A 21,796-nucleotide genomic window follows, 5' to 3' on the forward strand; every position below is an offset into this window, starting at 1 on the left:
TCTGGGATTCCCCTCCAAAATCACTACCCAAGAGACACAGCAAGCAAAGCAGAGGGACTGCACTCCCAGCTTTTCTTACCTGCAGGCACACAGCACGTTGGACATAAAAGCCACAGGGTTAGTCCTGCCAGAGGTGTCCGGCACACACGTGGCAAACGAAGGGAAAGAGGGAGCCTGGGAACACAGAGTAAAAGACACTTTAATTAGGACTACACCGAGCACTAGCCAGGTCATTCACACAGCTTCACTGTCCAGTCACACAAAAAACACTCACCGAGGCTTCAGGGAGGATGGTTCCTGACGCTGACCAGGTGAATACCTCCCTGGAAGCCCGCTCCGCTCATGCCAGGCACTAGGGCTCCCCCAGAAGGGCTTTGCCAAGCATCCAAGGGAAATTAAAATTACAGCCTGGGCAGGAAATTAAAATTACAGTCCGGCAGGACCGCTCCTGGCCAAGGCCACCGGTCCCTGCAAGTCAGACCACTCACCACCCGGGAGGATTTTCGGGGGCACGCTTCCAGCTTTTATTCTCCAGAAACTCCAGTTCTTTCTGGCACCGCTTGCCAGAAAGTCTTCCCCTGCTGGAAGAGGTCACTTTAGTCTTTCGAGGGGCCAGACTGCCAAAGCCCGGCCAGTCCATTCCCACGAGGAAAGGTAGCTTGGTCTTGGACAGGATACTGGGGGGGAAGACACAAAATAAAAGTTTAATTTAAAACTTCCTGGAAGAGAAAGCAATTCAAACATAAGGCAGACAAGACTCGTGCAAAACTGAATTACACTGGACTTCAAAGGAGAATTATTTCCCTCTGCACCTCAGAGAACCCCAATTTTCACCCAGGTCCTGCTTGCCATCGTCCAACAAAACGTGCTGACAAAATTTTTCATGATGACAGTGGAGAGCTATTAAATGCACACTGCACAGGGAAGCTGAGGCTGCCCCTGGATCCCTGCAAGTGTTCCAGGCCAGGCTGGATGGGACTTGCAGCATCCAACCGGGGATGAGAGTGGAAGGCGTCCCTGCCCACGGAAGGAGGGATGGCCTTTGAAGGTCCCCTTCAAACCAAATCGCTCTGGGATTCCCCTCCAAAATCACTACCCAAGAGACACAGCAAGCAAAGCAGAGGGACTGCACTCCCAGCTTTTCTTACCTGCAGGCACACAGCACGTTGGACATAAAAGCCACAGGGTTAGTCCTGCCAGAGGTGTCCGGCACACACGTGGCAACCGAAGGGTAAGAGGGAGCCTGGGAACACGGAGTAAAAGACACTTTAATTAGGAGTACACCGAGCACTGGCCAGGTCATGCACACAGACAGCTTCACCGTCCAGTCACACAAAAATCACTTACCTACCAGGGCCTCAGGTAGGATGGCTCCTGACGCTGACCAGGTGAACACCTCCGTTTGCCCCGGGGGGTCAAGAATAACATCCCTGGGAAGAAGTCACCCCCAACAACAAAAAGGGAAAATTAGTGAAGCACGGCGTCCTCTTCTGACTAGATTGCCACCAGCATTCCATAGCAAATGCCATGACTATTCTGTTACAGACGAGAAAACCCTGTTCTCCCAAACAAACAGCGAGGAGATTTATGGGCACGCCTGAAAATTTCCTGTGAGGAACTTTTTGTAACTAAGGAGCAGGTGCTATCTTGAGTTGAAGGCATCCATTTGACAGACACTTAGTACAGCAAACTCTTCAGCAGAGCAATTAATTGCTGCCTATTTGAACAGCAGGGGAGAGAAAATGACAGTCGAAGGGAAGACAAGAAAAGCAGAACTGCAATCAGCAGACTTTTCTTCCATCTCTCCCGAGAAAGCCTAGTTTGTCTGTTCTAATAATTCTATGCCCTTTTCTACAGGAAACTTAGACCAAGGCTGAAAAAACAACTAGAAAACACGGAGAGAAGCTTTTTAGAATTTCACGTGATTTTCCCAAACCGATCCCAGAAAAGCAGAACTCGGTAGAATGTACTCACCTCGAGGCCTTTGGTCTTTTTTTCCATAAGCTTCGTCACCTGACGGAAAAAGCAGAGCAGACTCGGTATTTAAGCTCACAACAGGAAAACTTCCCCTTCGTTTCCTAAAAGAAACTACATTAATTCGCACAGCTGCAGGCGCGTCTCCAGCTGTTAAAGCCTTTCAGCTTTTCAGAGGGTGAGAATGCCCTGCTAGGGAAGGCTGAAAAATGCTCGGAGCCTGCCCAGGTCAAAGAGCCCCTCGATTTTGTCTGTGTTCCAGTCCCTGGCTAAAGAAAGGGCAGAAGAAGCGCAGTTGTTGCTTGCCTTTTCCCTCAGAGGTTTTGCCAGGCGCCGGGCCAGCCCGGGCACTGCGGGGGAAGGCCGGCAGTGCCCAAACCCCGCCGCTTTCCCGGGGGCGTCGCTTGCGAGAGCGCCCCCGAGCGCCGGGCCCCGCCTCACAGTCGCCGCCTGGCGGACACGGCCGGGAGCGGCGTTGCAGCCGCGCGCGGCGCTGCAGCCGCGCGCCCCCCCCCCCCCCCCCTCGGCGAGACCCGCGGCGCCTTTCGCGAGTACGGGCCTTTCCTCCCTAAAACCTGCCCTTGCCTAGGAAAAGCTGAGCAGTTCACAGAGTTACTGTTTCCACCCCAGCTTCCCAAAGGATTTCTCTCTCCCGGCAGCGCAGACAGGGTCCCCGAGGCAGCGCAGACCCTCCCCGCGGGGGTTGTGGTGCGTGTGCAATGCCAGGGCACATCCGAACCCGGCCCTGCGGCGGCACGCAGGTGCAAGTTTCTCCGCAGAGGCGAGAAACTTGCCTGTCGCTTCCCCTGCCTGCAGTCGCCGATGGCCGCGGGAGAGGCAGAAGAGCGGCCGCGCCCAGCTTACCCCGGGGACGATGTCGGTCGGATCTGGCGCCGTGGGTCGCTTCCTGGGGGGGGGGGGGCGGGGGGGGGGGAAAGGCGGCGGCGCAGCTCCGACAGCATCTCCAGGGCACGGCGGGAGCGGGAGCGGAGGGGAGCGGGGGGGGGGGAGCGGGGGCGGGAGGGGAGCGGAGCGGAACGAGGCGGGCGGGCGGGCGGAGCGCCGCGCGCGCGGCGCCGAGGGGGGCTGCCGGCGCCGGTGCCTGCCGCCGCCCACGAACCTGCCGCCCGCGCCCGGCGCCGCCGAGCGCCCAGCCCCGTCCCCACAGCGGGAAGCGGCGCGGCGAGACGGCGCTGCGGGCGCGGGGCGGGGGTCCGGGGTCGCGGCGGAGGTCAGACAACCGCCATCTTTAGTGTGGCCTCGGCTAAGTTCCGGTCCTGGCGGCGCCATCTAGAGTGTGGCGTCGGGGCGAACTTCCGGGCCGGGGCCGCCATCTTTAGTGTGGTCGTTCCGGTCCTGGCGGCGCCATCTTTACTGTGGGCTTGGCGGACTTCCGGGCAGGGGCCGCCATCTTTAGTGTGGTCGTTCCGGTCCTGGCGGCGCCATCTTTACTGTGGGCTTGGCGGACTTCCGCGCCGGGGCTTGGAGGACTTCCGGTCGCTCTCTACTTCCGGTGACCGAGTTTACCCAAATTAGCGTCCCTCCTGGCTAATTTCTGCGCTTTCACCCCAAAAAATCTTCATGTTATTCCCCCCACACACACCCCGGGAGAGACGGGAGACCGCCAGTCCCGCCCTGCCGCCGGAACCGGCCCTTAACTCGAGCAGGGAGCGCTGCACCGGCACGAGAGCCACTGCGCATGCGTCGTCGGTCCCGCGCCTGCCTGCCCTTACTTACACGTCATCGCCGGCGTCTTGCCAATGACTGCGCACGCGCCGGCGTCGCCACCTCGGCTCCCCCCCCCACCCCGCCGCCCGACCGCCCGGCTTCGCTTTCTTACTGCGGCTCCCCCTCCACTTTTTCGGCTCCCTGGGGTTCCCTCACCCACATTTTGGGGTCCCCTTCTCACATTTTTGGGGTGATGACCCCGCAATTTACGGTTCGGGGGGGGGGGGAGGAGAGGAGAGGAAACGGGGTGCCCAAGAAGGGGTTTCTTTTTTTTTTTTTTTTTCTCTTTTATTTCATTTTCATTTTATTTCCTTTTTAGGTTTTTTGCCTTTTTTTTTTTAATTTTCTTTTGTTTTTTATATTTCCTTTTTTATTTCGTTTATTTTTTATTCTCTTTATTTTTCATTTGCTCTCCCAGTGCTCCCCAGTAACACCCAGTGCTCCCCAACAACGCTCAGTAACACCCAGTGCTCCCCAGTGCACCCCAGTAACACCCAGTGCTCCCCAACAACCCCCAGTAACACCCAGTGCTCCAAACAACCCCCAGTAACACCCAGTGCTCCCCAAAAATTGACCCAAAACCGACCCAAATCACCCCAAAAGCTGACCCAAAACTGACTCCAAAAGCTGACCCAAAACTGACCCAAATCACCCCAAACAATGACCCAAAACTGACCCCAAAAACTGACCCAAATCATCCAAAAAACTGACCCCAAACTTTGCATTTATTTGGCATCATTTCCTCTCAAAAACAACATCTCCAATTTAGCCATCATTTTAAAATCATCCCAGGAATCAAAAGGGACTGGAAAACACACAGAAATCATTCCTACACCCACCAAATCTTTAGGAATTGGAACCCGATTCCCTCATCTCCCTCCTGGTTTTTCTTGGCTGGAAAACCTGATGATCCCCGCTGGCTATTTTTAGGCTGCTTTTCTTCCACAGCTCCTTTCTCCCGGCTGAAACCTCCTGGCACATTCAGGGCTTATCTGGAGGGAAGCCCCTCTGAAGTATTTCCTCTCGTGGCAATTCTGTGGGATGAAGAAGTAAAAAAAGCACGTCAAGAGCTCCTTCTACCCCCTTCCTTCGCAAACACCCTCCCAGTTTGTCCTTGGCAGCTCCATCCCCCCGGCACCCGCACCCGACGCTTCGGCTCCGCTGGCAAAGGGACAGCAAGTGCACAAGCAAGTTCAGTGCTGGGCAGGGGCTCCCTGGGGAACGGCACTTCAGTGCTTTAGTCCGTGGCCTTTCCTGCTGCCCTCCCTCCTGGAGGCAGAGGATGACCCGGCCCTTGTTTCTCCCACGCTCGCAGACCCAGGTCCTGCTCCTTTGGCCCCACTTTTCTTAGCAGACCCGGCATCATTTTCCAGGGTCCCCAGGAAACTTCTGCACTTGACCCATTGCTAAGTGCAGAGCACAGAGCAAGGGAAGGACAAATTCCTTGGCACCCACCCCTGGAATTTTCCTTCTCTGCAGCACGCTCCCGTTCCCACTGTCTCCGCACGAGCCCTCCTTCTCCCAGCACCTCAGAGAATGTCCTTTTCACCCAGGTCCCGCTTACCGTCGTCCAACAAAACACGCTGACAACATTTTTCAGGATGCCAGTGGAGAGATATTAGAGCACACTGCACAGGGAAGCTGAGGCTGCCCCTGGATCCCTGCAAGTGCTCCAGGCCAGGCTGGACGGGACTTGGAGCAACCGGGGATGAGAGGGGAAGGTGTCCCTGCCCACGGAAGACAGGGTGGCCTTTGAAGGTCCCCTTCAAACCAAATCGCTCTGGGATTCCCCTCCAAAATCACTACCCAAGAGACACAGCAAGCAAAGCAGAGGGACTGCACTCCCAGCTTTTCTTACCTGCAGGCACACAGCACGTTGGACATAAAAGCCACAGGGTTAGTCCTGCCAGAGGTGTCCGGCACATCCACGGCAACCGAAGGGAAAGAGGGAGCCTGGGAACACAGAGTAAAAGACACTTTAATTAGGACTACACCGAGCACTAGCCAGGTCATTCACACAGCTTCACTGTCCAGTCACACAAAAAACACTCACCGAGGCTTCAGGGAGGATGGTTCCTGACGCTGACCAGGTGAATACCTCCCTGGAAGCCCGCTCTGCTCATGCCAGGCACTAGGGCTCCCCAGAAGGGCTTTGCCAAGCATCCAAAGGAAATTAAAATTACAGCCTAGGCAGGAAATTAAAATTACAGTCCGGCAGGACCGCTCCTGGCCAAGGCCACCGGTCCCTGCAAGTCAGACCACTCACCACCCGGGGCGAGGATTATCGGGGGCACACCTCCAGCTTTTATTCTCCAGAAACTCCAGTTCTTTCTGGTACCGCTTGCCAGAAAGTCTTCCCCTGCTGGAAGAGGTCACTTTAGTCTTTCGAGGGGCCAGACTGCCAAAGCCCGGCCAGTCCATTCCAACGAGGAAAGGTAGCTTGGTCTTGGACAGGATACTGGGGGGGGAGACACAAAATAAAAGTTTAATTTAAAACTTCCTGGAAGAGAAAGCAATTCAAACATAAGGCAGACAAGACTCGTGCAAAACTGAATTACACTGGACTTCAAAGGAGAATTATTTCCCTCTGCACCTCAGAGAACCCTAATTTTCACCCAGGTCCTGCTTGCCATCGTCCAACAAAACGTGCTGACAAAATTTTTCATGATGACAGTGGAGAGCTATTAAATGCACACTGCACAGGGAAGCTGAGGCTGCCCCTGGATCCCTGCAAGTGTTCCAGGCCAGGCTGGATGGGACTTGCAGCATCCAACCGGGGATGAGAGTGGAAGGTGTCCCTGCCCACGGAAGACAGGGTGGCCTTTGAAGGTCCCCTTCAAACCAAATCGCTCTGGGATTCCCCTCCAAAATCACTACCCAAGAGACACAGCAAGCAAAGCAGAGGGACTGCACTCCCAGCTTTTCTTACCTGCAGGCACACAGCACGTTGGACATAAAAGCCACAGGGTTAGTCCTGCCAGAGGTGTCCGGCACACACGTGGCAAACGAAGGGAAAGAGGGAGCCTGGGAACACAGAGTAAAAGACACTTTAATTAGGACTACACCGAGCACTAGCCAGGTCATTCACACAGCTTCACTGTCCAGTCACACAAAAAACACTCACCGAGGCTTCAGGGAGGATGGTTCCTGACGCTGACCAGGTGAATACCTCCCTGGAAGCCCGCTCCGCTCATGCCAGGCACTAGGGCTCCCCCAGAAGGGCTTTGCCAAGCATCCAAGGGAAATTAAAATTACAGCCTGGGCAGGAAATTAAAATTACAGTCCGGCAGGACCGCTCCTGGCCAAGGCCACCGGTCCCTGCAAGTCAGACCACTCACCACCCGGGGCGAGGATTATCGGGGGCACGCCTCCAGCTTTTATTCTCCAGAAACTCCAGTTCTTTCTGGCACCGCTTGCCAGAAAGTCTTCCCCTGCTGGAAGAGGTCACTTTAGTCTTTCGAGGGGCCAGACTGCCAAAGCCCGGCCAGTCCATTCCAACGAGGAAAGGTAGCTTGGTCTTGGACAGGATACTGGGGGGGGAGACACAAAATAAAAGTTTAATTTAAAACTTCCTGGAAGAGAAAGCAATTCAAACATAAGGCAGACAAGACTCGTGCAAAACTGAATTACACTGGACTTCAAAGGAGAATTATTTCCCTCTGCACCTCAGAGAACCCCAATTTTCACCCAGGTCCTGCTTGCCATCGTCCAACAAAACGTGCTGACAAAATTTTTCATGATGACAGTGGAGAGCTATTAAATGCACACTGCACAGGGAACCTGAGGCTGCCCCTGGATCCCTGCAAGTGTTCCAGGCCAGGCTGGATGGGACTTGCAGCATCCAACCGGGGATGAGAGTGGAAGGCGTCCCTGCCCACGGAAGGAGGGATGGCCTTTGAAGGTCCCCTTCAAACCAAATCGCTCTGGGATTCCCCTCCAAAATCACTACCCAAGAGACACAGCAAGCAAAGCAGAGGGACTGCACTCCCAGCTTTTCTTACCTGCAGGCACACAGCACGTTGGACATAAAAGCCACAGGGTTAGTCCTGCCAGAGGTGTCCGGCACACACGTGGCAACCGAAGGGAAAGAGGGAGCCTGGGAACACGGAGTAAAAGACACTTTAATTAGGAGTACACCGAGCACTGGCCAGGTCATGCACACAGACAGCTTCACCGTCCAGTCACACAAAAATCACTTACCTACCAGGGCCTCAGGTAGGATGGCTCCTGACGCTGACCAGGTGAACACCTCCGTTTGCCCCGGGGGGTCAAGAATAACATCCCTGGGAAGAAGTCACCCCCAACAACAAAAAGGGAAAATTAGTGAAGCACGGCGTCCTCTTCTGACTAGATTGCCACCAGCGTTCCATAGCAAATGCCATGACTATTCTGTTACAGACGAGAAAACCCTGTTCTCCCAAACAAACAGCGAGGAGATTTATGGGCACGCCTGAAAATTTCCTGTGAGGAACTTTTTGTAACTAAGGAGCAGGTGCTATCTTGAGTTGAAGGCATCCATTTGACAGACACTTAGTACAGCAAACTCTTCAGCAGAGCAATTAATTGCTGCCTATTTGAACAGCAGGGGAGAGAAAATGACAGTCGAAGGGAAGACAAGAAAAGCAGAACTGCAATCAGCAGACTTTTCTTCCATCTCTCCCGAGAAAGCCTAGTTTGTCTGTTCTAATAATTCTATGCCCTTTTCTACAGGAAACTTAGACCAAGGCTGAAAAAACAACTAGAAAACACGGAGAGAAGCTTTTTAGAATTTCACGTGATTTTCCCAAACCGATCCCAGAAAAGCAGAACTCGGTAGAATGTACTCACCTCGAGGCCTTTGGTCTTTTTTTCCATAAGCTTCGTCACCTGATGGAAAAAGCAGAGCAGACTCGGTATTTAAGCTCACAACAGGAAAACTTCCCCTTCGTTTCCTAAAAGAAACTACATTAATTCGCACAGCTGCAGGCGCGTCTCCAGCTGTTAAAGCCTTTCAGCTTTTCAGAGGGTGAGAATGCCCCGCTAGGGAAGGCTGAAAAATGCTCGGAGCCTGCCCAGGTCAAAGAGCCCCTCGATTTTGTCTGTGTTCCAGTCCCTGGCTAAAGAAAGGGCAGAAGAAGCGCAGTTGTTGCTTGCCTTTTCCCTCAGAGGTTTTGCCAGGCGCCGGGCCAGCCCGGGCACTGCGGGGGAAGGCCGGCAGCGCCCAAACCCCGCCGCTTTCCCGGGGGCGTCGCTTGCGAGAGCGCCCCCGAGCGCCGGGCCCCGCCTCACAGTCGCCGCCTGGCGGACACGGCCGGGAGCGGCGTTGCAGCCGCGCGCGGCGCTGCAGCCGCGCGCCCCCCCCCCCACCCCTCGGCGAGACCCGCGGCGCCTTTCGCGAGTACGGGCCTTTCCTCCCTAAAACCTGCCCTTGCCTAGGAAAAGCTGAGCAGTTCACAGAGTTACTGTTTCCACCCCAGCTTCCCAAAGGATTTCTCTCTCCCGGCAGCGCAGACAGGGTCCCCGAGGCAGCGCAGACCCTCCCCGCGGGGGTTGTGGTGCGTGTGCAATGCCAGGGCACATCCGAACCCGGCCCTGCGGCGGCACGCAGGTGCAAGTTTCTCCGCAGAGGCGAGAAACTTGCCTGTCGCTTCCCCTGCCTGCAGTCGCCGATGGCCGCGGGAGAGGCAGAAGAGCGGCCGCGCCCAGCTTACCCCGGGGACGATGTCGGTCGGATCTGGCGCCGTGGGTCGCTTCCTGGGGGGGGGGGGGCGGGGGGGGGGGAAAGGCGGCGGCGCAGCTCCGACAGCATCTCCAGGGCACGGCGGGAGCGGGAGCGGAGGGGAGCGGGGGGGGGGGGGGGGAGCGGGGGCGGGAGGGGAGCGGAGCGGAACGAGGCGGGCGGGCGGGCGGAGCGCCGCGCGCGCGGCGCCGAGGGGGGCTGCCGGCGCCGGTGCCTGCCGCCGCCCACGAACCTGCCGCCCGCGCCCGGCGCCGCCGAGCGCCCAGCCCCGTCCCCACAGCGGGAAGCGGCGCGGCGAGACGGCGCTGCGGGCGCGGGGCGGGGGTCCGGGTCGCGGCGGAGGTCAGACAACCGCCATCTTTAGTGTGGCCTCGGCTAAGTTCCGGTCCTGGCGGCGCCATCTAGAGTGTGGCGTCGGGGCGAACTTCCGGGCCGGGGCCGCCATCTTTAGTGTGGTCGTTCCGGTCCTGGCGGCGCCATCTTTACTGTGGGCTTGGCGGACTTCCGGGCAGGGGCCGCCATCTTTAGTGTGGTCGTTCCGGTCCTGGCGGCGCCATCTTTACTGTGGGCTTGGCGGACTTCCGCGCCGGGGCTTGGAGGACTTCCGGTCGCTCTCTACTTCCGGTGACCGAGTTTACCCAAATTAGCGTCCCTCCTGGCTAATTTCTGCGCTTTCACCCCAAAAAATCTTCATGTTATTCCCCCCACACACACCCCGGGAGAGACGGGAGACCGCCAGTCCCGCCCTGCCGCCGGAACCGGCCCTTAACTCGAGCAGGGAGCGCTGCACCGGCACGAGAGCCACTGCGCATGCGTCGTCGGTCCCGCGCCTGCCTGCCCTTACTTACACGTCATCGCCGGCGTCTTGCCAATGACTGCGCACGCGCCGGCGTCGCCACCTCGGCTCCCCCCCCCACCCCGCCGCCCGACCGCCCGGCTTCGCTTTCTTACTGCGGCTCCCCCTCCACTTTTTCGGCTCCCTGGGGTTCCCTCACCCACATTTTGGGGTCCCCTTCTCACATTTTTGGGGTGATGACCCCGCAATTTACGGTTCGGGGGGGGGGGGAGGAGAGGAGAGGAAACGGGGTGCCCAAGAAGGGGTTTCTTTTTTTTTTTTTTTCTCTTTTATTTCATTTTCATTTTATTTCCTTTTTAGGTTTTTTGCCTTTTTTTTTTTTAATTTTCTTTTGTTTTTTATATTTCCTTTTTTATTTCGTTTATTTTTTATTCTCTTTATTTTTCATTTGCTCTCCCAGTGCTCCCCAGTAACACCCAGTGCTCCCCAACAACCCTCAGTAACACCCAGTGCTCCCCAGTGCACCCCAGTAACACCCAGTGCTCCCCAACAACCCCCAGTAACACCCAGTGCTCCCAAACAACCCCCAGTAACACCCAGTGCTCCCCAAAAATTGACCCAAAACCGACCCAAATCACCCCAAAAGCTGACCCAAAACTGACTCCAAAAGCTGACCCAAAACTGACCCAAATCACCCCAAACAATGACCCAAAACTGACCCCAAAAACTGACCCAAATCATCCAAAAAACTGACCCCAAACTTTGCATTTATTTGGCATCATTTCCTCTCAAAAACAACATCTCCAATTTAGCCATCATTTTAAAATCATCCCAGGAATCAAAAGGGACTGGAAAACACACAGAAATCATTCCTACACCCACCAAATCTTTAGGAATTGGAACCCGATTCCCTCATCTCCCTCCTGGTTTTTCTTGGCTGGAAAACCTGATGATCCCCGCTGGCTATTTTTAGGCTGCTTTTCTTCCACAGCTCCTTTCTCCCGGCTGAAACCTCCTGGCACATTCAGGGCTTATCTGGAGGGAAGCCCCTCTGAAGTATTTCCTCTCGTGGCAATTCTGTGGGATGAAGAAGTAAAAAAAGCACGTCAAGAGCTCCTTCTACCCCCTTCCTTCGCAAACACCCTCCCAGTTTGTCCTTGGCAGCTCCATCCCCCCGGCACCCGCACCCGACGCTTCGGCTCCGCTGGCAAAGGGACAGCAAGTGCACAAGCAAGTTCAGTGCTGGGCAGGGGCTCCCTGGGGAACGGCACTTCAGTGCTTTAGTCCGTGGCCTTTCCTGCTGCCCTCCCTCCTGGAGGCAGAGGATGACCCGGCCCTTGTTTCTCCCACGCTCGCAGACCCAGGTCCTGCTCCTTTGGCCCCACTTTTCTTAGCAGACCCGGCATCATTTTCCAGGGTCCCCAGGAAACTTCTGCACTTGACCCATTGCTAAGTGCAGAGCACAGAGCAAGGGAAGGACAAATTCCTTGGCACCCACCCCCTGGAATTTTCCTTCTCTGCAGCACGCTCCCGTTCCCACTGTCTCTGGAGGTGCCCGCACGAGCCCTCCTTCTCCCAGCACCTCAGAGAATGTCCTTTTCACCCAGGTCCCGCTTACCGTCGTCCAACAAAACACGCTGACAACATTTTTCAGGATGCCAGTGGAGAGATATTAGAGCACACTGCACAGGGAAGCTGAGGCTGCCCCTGGATCCCTGCAAGTGCTCCAGGCCAGGCTGGACGGGACTTGGAGCAACCGGGGATGAGAGGGGAAGGTGTCCCTGCCCACGGAAGACAGGGTGGCCTTTGAAGGTCCCCTTCAAACCAAATCGCTCTGGGATTCCCCTCCAAAATCACTACCCAAGAGACACAGCAAGCAAAGCAGAGGGACTGCACTCCCAGCTTTTCTTACCTGCAGGCACACAGCACGTTGGACATAAAAGCCACAGGGTTAGTCCTGCCAGAGGTGTCCGGCACATCCACGGCAACCGAAGGGAAAGAGGGAGCCTGGGAACACAGAGTAAAAGACACTTTAATTAGGACTACACCGAGCACTAGCCAGGTCATTCACACAGCTTCACTGTCCAGTCACACAAAAAACACTCACCGAGGCTTCAGGGAGGATGGTTCCTGACGCTGACCAGGTGAATACCTCCCTGGAAGCCCGCTCTGCTCATGCCAGGCACTAGGGCTCCCCCAGAAGGGCTTTGCCAAGCATCCAAAGGAAATTAAAATTACAGCCTAGGCAGGAAATTAAAATTACAGTCCGGCAGGACCGCTCCTGGCCAAGGCCACCGGTCCCTGCAAGTCAGACCACTCACCACCCGGGGCGAGGATTATCGGGGGCACACCTCCAGCTTTTATTCTCCAGAAACTCCAGTTCTTTCTGGTACCGCTTGCCAGAAAGTCTTCCCCTGCTGGAAGAGGTCACTTTAGTCTTTCGAGGGGCCAGACTGCCAAAGCCCGGCCAGTCCATTCCAACGAGGAAAGGTAGCTTGGTCTTGGACAGGATACTGGGGGGGGAGACACAAAATAAAAGTTTAATTTAAAACTTCCTGGAAGAGAAAGCAATTCAAACATAAGGCAGACAAGACTCGTGCAAAACTGAATTACACTGGACTTCAAAGGAGAATTATTTCCCTCTGCACCTCAGAGAACCCCAATTTTCACCCAGGTCCTGCTTGCCATCGTCCAACAAAACGTGCTGACAAAATTTTTCATGATGACAGTGGAGAGCTATTAAATGCACACTGCACAGGGAAGCTGAGGCTGCCCCTGGATCCCTGCAAGTGTTCCAGGCCAGGCTGGATGGGACTTGCAGCATCCAACCGGGGATGAGAGTGGAAGGTGTCCCTGCCCACGGAAGACAGGGTGGCCTTTGAAGGTCCCCTTCAAACCAAATCGCTCTGGGATTCCCCTCCAAAATCACTACCCAAGAGACACAGCAAGCAAAGCAGAGGGACTGCACTCCCAGCTTTTCTTACCTGCAGGCACACAGCACGTTGGACATAAAAGCCACAGGGTTAGTCCTGCCAGAGGTGTCCGGCACACACGTGGCAAACGAAGGGAAAGAGGGAGCCTGGGAACACAGAGTAAAAGACACTTTAATTAGGACTACACCGAGCACTAGCCAGGTCATTCACACAGCTTCACTGTCCAGTCACACAAAAAACACTCACCGAGGCTTCAGGGAGGATGGTTCCTGACGCTGACCAGGTGAATACCTCCCTGGAAGCCCGCTCCGCTCATGCCAGGCACTAGGGCTCCCCCAGAAGGGCTTTGCCAAGCATCCAAGGGAAATTAAAATTACAGCCTGGGCAGGAAATTAAAATTACAGTCCGGCAGGACCGCTCCTGGCCAAGGCCACCGGTCCCTGCAAGTCAGACCACTCACCACCCGGGGCGAGGATTATCGGGGGCACACCTCCAGCTTTTATTCTCCAGAAACTCCAGTTCTTTCTGGCACCGCTTGCCAGAAAGTCTTCCCCTGCTGGAAGAGGTCACTTTAGTCTTTCGAGGGGCCAGACTGCCAAAGCCCGGCCAGTCCATTCCAACGAGGAAAGGTAGCTTGGTCTTGGACAGGATACTGGGGGGGGAGACACAAAATAAAAGTTTAATTTAAAACTTCCTGGAAGAGAAAGCAATTCAAACATAAGGCAGACAAGACTCGTGCAAAACTGAATTACACTGGACTTCAAAGGAGAATTATTTCCCTCTGCACCTCAGAGAACCCCAATTTTCACCCAGGTCCTGCTTGCCATCGTCCAACAAAACGTGCTGACAAAATTTTTCATGATGACAGTGGAGAGCTATTAAATGCACACTGCACAGGGAACCTGAGGCTGCCCCTGGATCCCTGCAAGTGTTCCAGGCCAGGCTGGATGGGACTTGCAGCATCCAACCGGGGATGAGAGTGGAAGGTGTCCCTGCCCACGGAAGACAGGGTGGCCTTTGAAGGTCCCCTTCAAACCAAATCGCTCTGGGATTCCCCTCCAAAATCACTACCCAAGAGACACAGCAAGCAAAGCAGAGGGACTGCACTCCCAGCTTTTCTTACCTGCAGGCACACAGCACGTTGGACATAAAAGCCACAGGGTTAGTCCTGCCAGAGGTGTCCGGCACATCCACGGCAACCGAAGGGAAAGAGGGAGCCTGGGAACACGGAGTAAAAGACACTTTAATTAGGAGTACACCGAGCACTGGCCAGGTCATGCACACAGACAGCTTCACCGTCCAGTCACACAAAAATCACTTACCTACCAGGGCCTCAGGTAGGATGGCTCCTGACGCTGACCAGGTGAACACCTCCGTTTGCCCCGGGGGGTCAAGAATAACATCCCTGGGAAGAAGTCACCCCCAACAACAAAAAGGGAAAATTAGTGAAGCACGGGGTCCTCTTCTGACTAGATTGCCACCAGCATTCCATAGCAAATGCCATGACTATTCTGTTACAGACGAGAAAACCCTGTTCTCCCAAACAAACAGCGAGGAGATTTATGGGCACGCCTGAAAATTTCCTGTGAGGAACTTTTTGTAACTAAGGAGCAGGTGCTATCTTGAGTTGAAGGCATCCATTTGACAGACACTTAGTACAGCAAACTCTTCAGCAGAGCAATTAATTGCTGCCTATTTGAACAGCAGGGGAGAGAAAATGACAGTCGAAGGGAAGACAAGAAAAGCAGAACTGCAATCAGCAGACTTTTCTTCCATCTCTCCCGAGAAAGCCTAGTTTGTCTGTTCTAATAATTCTATGCCCTTTTCTACAGGAAACTTAGACCAAGGCTGAAAAAACAACTAGAAAACACGGAGAGAAGCTTTTTAGAATTTCACGTGATTTTCCCAAACCGATCCCAGAAAAGCAGAACTCGGTAGAATGTACTCACCTCGAGGCCTTTGGTCTTTTTTTCCATAAGCTTCGTCACCTGATGGAAAAAGCAGAGCAGACTCGGTATTTAAGCTCACAACAGGAAAACTTCCCCTTCGTTTCCTAAAAGAAACTACATTAATTCGCACAGCTGCAGGCGCGTCTCCAGCTGTTAAAGCCTTTCAGCTTTTCAGAGGGTGAGAATGCCCCGCTAGGGAAGGCTGAAAAATGCTCGGAGCCTGCCCAGGTCAAAGAGCCCCTCGATTTTGTCTGTGTTCCAGTCCCTGGCTAAAGAAAGGGCAGAAGAAGCGCAGTTGTTGCTTGCCTTTTCCCTCAGAGGTTTTGCCAGGCGCCGGGCCAGCCCGGGCACTGCGGGGGAAGGCCGGCAGCGCCCAAACCCCGCCGCTTTCCCGGGGGCGTCGCTTGCGAGAGCGCCCCCGAGCGCCGGGCCCCGCCTCACAGTCGCCGCCTGGCGGACACGGCCGGGAGCGGCGTTGCAGCCGCGCGCGGCGCTGCAGCCGCGCGCCCCCCCCCCCACCCCTCGGCGAGACCCGCGGCGCCTTTCGCGAGTACGGGCCTTTCCTCCCTAAAACCTGCCCTTGCCTAGGAAAAGCTGAGCAGTTCACAGAGTTACTGTTTCCACCCCAGCTTCCCAAAGGATTTCTCTCTCCCGGCAGCGCAGACAGGGTCCCCGAGGCAGCGCAGACCCTCCCCGCGGGGGTTGTGGTGCGTGTGCAATGCCAGGGCACATCCGAACCCGGCCCTGCGGCGGCACGCAGGTGCAAGTTTCTCCGCAGAGGCGAGAAACTTGCCTGTCGCTTCCCCTGCCTGCAGTCGCCGATGGCCGCGGGAGAGGCAGAAGAGCGGCCGCGCCCAGCTTACCCCGGGGACGATGTCGGTCGGATCTGGCGCCGTGGGTCGCTTCCTGGGGGGGGGGGCGGGGGGGGGGAAAGGCGGCGGCGCAGCTCCGACAGCATCTCCAGGGCACGGCGGGAGCGGGAGCGGAGGGGAGCGGGGGGGGGGGGGAGCGGGGGCGGGAGGGGAGCGGAGCGGAACGAGGCGGGCGGGCGGGCGGAGCGCCGCGCGCGCGGCGCCGAGGGGGGCTGCCGGCGCCGGTGCCTGCCGCCGCCCACGAACCTGCCGCCCGCGCCCGGCGCCGCCGAGCGCCCAGCCCCGTCCCCACAGCGGGAAGCGGCGCGGCGAGACGGCGCTGCGGGCGCGGGGCGGGGGTCCGGGTCGCGGCGGAGGTCAGACAACCGCCATCTTTAGTGTGGCCTCGGCTAAGTTCCGGTCCTGGCGGCGCCATCTAGAGTGTGGGCTTGGCGGACTTCCGCGCCGGGGCTTGGAGGACTTCCGGTCGCTCTCTACTTCCGGTGACCGAGTTTACCCAAATTAGCGTCCCTCCTGGCTAATTTCTGCGCTTTCACCCCAAAAAATCTTCATGTTATTCCCCCCACACACACCCCGGGAGAGACGGGAGACCGCCAGTCCCGCCCTGCCGCCGGAACCGGCCCTTAACTCGAGCAGGGAGCGCTGCACCGGCACGAGAGCCACTGCGCATGCGTCGTCGGTCCCGCGCCTGCCTGCCCTTACTTACACGTCATCGCCGGCGTCTTGCCAATGACTGCGCACGCGCCGGCGTCGCCACCTCGGCTCCCCCCCCCACCCCGCCGCCCGACCGCCCGGCTTCGCTTTCTTACTGCGGCTCCCCCTCCACTTTTTCGGCTCCCTGGGGTTCCCTCACCCACATTTTGGGGTCCCCTTCTCACATTTTTGGGGTGATGACCCCGCAATTTACGGTTCGGGGGGGGGGGGAGGAGAGGAGAGGAAACGGGGTGCCCAAGAAGGGGTTTCTTTTTTTTTTTTTTTTCTCTTTTATTTCATTTTCATTTTATTTCCTTTTTAGGTTTTTTGCCTTTTTTTTTTTTAATTTTCTTTTGTTTTTTATATTTCCTTTTTTATTTCGTTTATTTTTTATTCTCTTTATTTTTCATTTGCTCTCCCAGTGCTCCCCAGTAACACCCAGTGCTCCCCAACAACCCTCAGTAACACCCAGTGCTCCCCAGTGCACCCCAGTAACACCCAGTGCTCCCCAACAACCCCCAGTAACACCCAGTGCTCCCAAACAACCCCCAGTAACACCCAGTGCTCCCCAAAAATTGACCCAAAACCGACCCAAATCACCCCAAAAGCTGACCCAAAACTGACTCCAAAAGCTGACCCAAAACTGACCCAAATCACCCCAAACAATGACCCAAAACTGACCCCAAAAACTGACCCAAATCATCCAAAAAACTGACCCAAACTTTGCATTTATTTGGCATCATTTCCTCTCAAAAACATCATCTCCAATTTAGCCATCATTTTAAAATCCTCCCAGGAATCAAAAGGGACTGGAAAACACACAGAAATCATTCCTACACCCACCAAATCTTTAGGAATTGGAACCCGATTCCCTCATCTCCCTCCTGGTTTTTCTTGGCTGGAAAACCTGATGATCCCCGCTGGCTATTTTTAGGCTGCTTTTCTTCCACAGCTCCTTTCTCCCGGCTGAAACCTCCTGGCACATTCAGGGCTTATCTGGAGGGAAGCCCCTCTGAAGTATTTCCTCTCGTGGCAATTCTGTGGGACGAAGAAGTAAAAAAAGCACGTCAAGAGCTCCTTCTACCCCCTTCCTTCGCAAACACCCTCCCAGTTTGTCCTCGGCAGCTCCATCCCCCCGGCACCCGCACCCGACGCTTCGGCTCCGCTGGCAAAGGGACAGCAAGTGCACAAGCAAGTTCAGTGCTGGGCAGGGGCTCCCTGGGGAACGGCACTTCAGTGCTTTAGTCCGTGGCCTTTCCTGCTGCCCTCCCTCCTGGAGGCAGAGGATGACCCGGCCCTTGTTTCTCCCACGCTCGCAGACCCAGGTCCTGCTCCTTTGGCCCCACTTTTCTTGGCAGACCCGGCATCATTTTCCAGGGTCCCCAGGAAACTTCTGCACTTGACCCATTGCTGAGTGCAGAGCACAGGGCAAGGGAAGGACAAATTTCTCGGCACCCACCCCCTGGAATTTTCCTTCTCCGCAGCACGCTCCCGTTCCCGCTGTCTCCGCACGAGTCCTCCTTCTCCCAGCACCTCAGAGAATGTCCTTTTCACCCGGGTCCCGCTTACCGGCGTCCAACAAAACACACTGACAACATTTTTCAGGATGCCAGTGGAGAGATATTAGAGCACACTGCACAGGGAAGCTGAGCCTGCCCCTGGATCCCTGCAAGTGTTCCAGGCCAGGCTGGACGGGACTTGGAGCAACCGGGGATGAGAGGGGAAGGTGTCCCTGCCCACGGAAGACAGGGTGGCCTTTGAAGGTCCCCTTCAAACCAAATCGCTCTGGGATTCCCCTCCAAAATCACTACCAAAGAGACACAGTAATCAAAGCAGAGGGACCGCACTCCCAGCTTTTCTTACCTGCAGGCACACGCAGCACAGCACGTTGGACATAAAAGCCACGGGGTTAGTCCTGCCAGAGGCGTCCGGCACACCCACGGCGACCGAAGGGAAAGAGGGAGCCTGGGAACACGGAGTAAAAGACACTTTAATTAGGAGTACACTGAGCAACAGCCAGGTCATTCACACAGACAGCTTCACTGTCCAGTCATACAAAAAGCACTCACCGAGGCCTCAGTTAGGATGGTTCCTGACGCTGACCGGGTGAATGCCTCCCTGGAAGCCCGCTCTGCTCCTGCCAGGCACCGGGGCTCCCCCAGAGGGGCTTTGCCAAGCATCCAAGGGAAATTAAAATTACAGCCTGGGCAGGAAATTAAAATTACAGTCCGGCAGGACCGCTCCTGGCCAAGGCCACCGGTCCCTGCAAGTCAGACCACTCACCACCCGGGGCGAGGATTATCGGGGGCACGCCTCCAGCTTTCATTCTCCAGAAACTCCAGTTCTTTCTGGCACCGCTTGCCAGAAAGTCTTCCCCTGCTGGAAGAGGTCACTTTAGTCTTTCGAGGGGCCAGACTGCCAAAGCCCGGCCAGTCCATTCCCACAAGGAAAGGTAGCTTGGTCTTGGACAGGATACTGGGGGGGAGACACAAAAGAAAAGTTTAATTTAAAACTTCCTGGAAGAGAAAGCAATTCAAACATAAGGCAGACAAGACTCGTGCAAAACTGAATTACACTGGACTTCAAAGGAGAATTATTTCCCTCTGCACCTCAGAGAACCCCAATTTTCACCCAGGTCCTGCTTGCCATCGTCCAACAAAACGTGCTGACAAAATTTTTCATGATGACAGTGGAGAGCTATTAAATGCACACTGCACAGGGAACCTGAGGCTGCCCCTGGATCCCTGCAAGTGTTCCAGGCCGGGCTGGATGGGACTTGGAGCATCCAACCGGGGATGAGAGTGGAAGGTGCCCCTGCCCACGGAAGGCAGGGTGGCCTTTGAAGGTCCCCTTCAAACCAAATCGCTCTGGGATTCCCCTCCAAAATCACTACCCAAGAGACACAGCAAGCAAAGCAGAGGGACCGCACTCCCAGCTTTTCTTACCTGCAGGCACACAGCACGTTGGACATAAAAGCCACAGGGTTAGTCCTGCCAGAGGTGTCCGGCACATCCACGGCAACCGAAGGGAAAGAGGGAGCCTGGGAACACAGAGTAAAAGACACTTTAATTAGGAGTACACCGAGCACTGGCCAGGTCATGCACACAGACAGCTTCAGCGTCCAGTCACACAAAAATCACTTACCTACCAGGGCCTCAGTTAGGATGGCTCCTGACGCTGACACCTCCGTTTGCCCCGGGGGGTCAAGAATAACATCCCTGGGAAGAAGTCACCCCGAACAACAAAAAGGGAAAATTAGTGAAGCACGGGGTCCTCTTCTGACTAGATTGCCACCAGCATTCCATAGCAAATGCCATGACTATTCTGTTACAGACGAGAAAACCCTGTTCTCCCAAACAAACAGCGAGGAGATTTATGGGCACGCCTGAAAATCTCCTGTGAGGAACGTTTTGTAACTAAGGAGCAGGTGCTATCTTGAGTTGAAGGCATCGATTTGACAGACACTTAGTACAGCAAACTCTTCAGCAGAGCAATTAATTGCTGCCTATTTGAACAGCAGGGGAGAGAAAATGACAGTCTAATAGAAGACAAGAAAAGCAGAACCGGAATCAGCAGACTTTTCTTCCATCTCTCCCGAGAAAGTCTAGTTTACCTGTTCTAATTCTGTGCCCTTTTCTACATGAAACTTAGACCAAGGCTGAAAAAACAACTAGAAAACACGGAGAGAAGCTTTTTAGAATTTCACAGGATTTTCCCAAACCGATCCCAGAGAAGCAAAACTCGGTAGAATGTACTCACCCCGAGGCATTTTGTCTTTTTTCCATAAGCTTCATCACCTGATTGAAAAAGCAGAGTAGAGGCTCACAACAGGAAAACGTCATCTTCATTTCCTAAAAGAAGCTACATTAATTTGCACAGCTGCAGGCGTGTATCCAGACGTTAAAGTCTTTCAGCTTTTCAGAGGGTGAGAATGCCCTGCGAAGGAAGGCTGAAAAATGCTCGGAGCCTGCCCAGGTCAAAGAGCCCCTCGATTTTGTCTGTGTTCCAGTCCCTGGCTAAAGAAAGGGCAGAAGAAGCGCAGTTGTTGCTTGCCTTTTCCCTCAGAGGTTTTGCCAGGCGCCGGGCCAGCCCGGGCACTCCGGGGGAAGGCCGGCAGTGCCCAAACCCCGCCGCTTTCCCGGGGGCGTCGCTTGCGAGAGCGCCCCCGAGCGCCGGGCCCTGCCTCACAGTCGCCGCCTGGCGGACACGGCCGGGAGCGGCACTGCAGCCGCGCGCGGCACTGCAGCCGCCCCCCCCCCCCCCCACCTTGGCGAGACCCGCGGCGCCTTTCGCGCGTACGGGCCTTTGTTCCCGAAAACCTGCCCTTGCCTAGGAAAAGCTGAGCAATTCACAGAGTTGCTGTTTCTATCCCAGCTTCCCAAAGGATTTCTCTCTCCCGGCAGCGCAGACAGGGTCCCCGAGGCAGCGCAGACCCTCCCCGCGGGGGGGGTGGGGGGGCGCAATGCCAGGGCACATCCGAACCCAGCCCTGCGGCGGCACGCAGGTGCAAGTTTCTCCGCAGAGGCGAGAAACTTGCCTGTCGCTTCCCCTGCCTGCAGTCGCCGATGGCCGCGGGAGAGGCAGAAGAGCGGCCGCGCCCAGCTTACCCCGGGGACGATCTCGGTCGGCTCTGGCGCCGTGGGTCGCTTCCTGGGGAGGGGGGGGGAAGGCGGCGGCGCAGCTCCGACAGCATCTCCAGGGCACGGCGGGAGCGGGAGCGGAGGGGAGCGGGGGGGGGGGGGAGCGGGGACGGGAGGGGAGCGGAGCGGAGCGGAGCGGAACGAGGCGGGCGGGCGGAGCGCCGCGCGCGCGGCGCCGAGGGGGGCTGCCCGCGCCGGTGCCCGCCGCCGCCCACGAACCTGCCGCCCGCGCCCGGCGCCGCCGAGCGCCCCGCCCTGTCCCCACAGCGGGAAGCGGCGCGGCGAGACGCCGCTGCGGGCGCGGGGCGGGGGTCCGGGTCGGGGCGGAGGTCAGGCACCAGGTTAAACGCCTCTCTGAGGCGGGAGGGGGGGGGGGGGGGGGGGGGGGGGGGCCTCTCGCCGCCGTCTTGAGTGTGGCGTCGGCTAAGTTCCGGTCCTGGAGGCGCCATCTTGAGTGTGGCGTCGGGGCGAACTTCCGGGCCGGGGCCGCCA

The 21,796-nt window shown here is 56.3% G+C and overlaps 4 long non-coding RNA genes across 15 annotated transcripts; all 4 read right to left on the minus strand.

The window, feature by feature from the left end:
• Nucleotides 1-437: 437 nt before the first annotated feature.
• On the minus strand, nucleotides 438-20,388 carry LOC135402588 (uncharacterized). 11 transcript variants are annotated; one of them, XR_010425179.1, is made up of 5 exons: nucleotides 19,813-20,388; nucleotides 18,528-18,629; nucleotides 12,325-12,631; nucleotides 12,130-12,224; nucleotides 10,963-11,294 (listed from the first exon to the last, which is right to left on the minus strand). It is a non-coding gene; the product is annotated as an uncharacterized LOC135402588 (long non-coding RNA). The 11 variants fall into 11 exon arrangements; XR_010425178.1 differs by lacking the exons at nucleotides 12,130-12,224; nucleotides 12,325-12,631 and adding an exon at nucleotides 11,716-11,854; XR_010425183.1 differs by lacking the exons at nucleotides 10,963-11,294; nucleotides 12,130-12,224; nucleotides 12,325-12,631 and adding exons at nucleotides 13,710-13,802; nucleotides 18,734-18,778 and having other exon boundaries at nucleotides 19,849-20,367.
• On the minus strand, nucleotides 4,405-5,364 carry LOC135402411 (uncharacterized). Its single transcript, XR_010425120.1, has 2 exons — nucleotides 5,267-5,364; nucleotides 4,405-4,736 (listed from the first exon to the last, which is right to left on the minus strand). It is a non-coding gene; the product is annotated as an uncharacterized LOC135402411 (long non-coding RNA).
• Nucleotides 7,763-8,907, minus strand: LOC135402456 (uncharacterized). The gene is made up of 3 exons (XR_010425132.1): nucleotides 8,530-8,907; nucleotides 7,907-7,985; nucleotides 7,763-7,798 (listed from the first exon to the last, which is right to left on the minus strand). It is a non-coding gene; the product is annotated as an uncharacterized LOC135402456 (long non-coding RNA).
• LOC135402590 (uncharacterized) lies at nucleotides 14,116-15,979 on the minus strand. Of its 2 annotated transcripts, none has more exons than XR_010425185.1 (3): nucleotides 15,963-15,979; nucleotides 14,477-15,138; nucleotides 14,116-14,368 (listed from the first exon to the last, which is right to left on the minus strand). It is a non-coding gene; the product is annotated as an uncharacterized LOC135402590 (long non-coding RNA). The 2 variants fall into 2 exon arrangements; XR_010425184.1 differs by lacking the exon at nucleotides 15,963-15,979 and adding an exon at nucleotides 15,684-15,946.
• Nucleotides 20,389-21,796: the final 1,408 nt, after the last annotated feature.

The sequence above is a fragment of the Pseudopipra pipra genome, chromosome 25, assembly GCF_036250125.1.
Source record: "Pseudopipra pipra isolate bDixPip1 chromosome 25, bDixPip1.hap1, whole genome shotgun sequence".
NCBI classification, from domain to species: domain Eukaryota; kingdom Metazoa; phylum Chordata; class Aves; order Passeriformes; family Pipridae; genus Pseudopipra; species Pseudopipra pipra.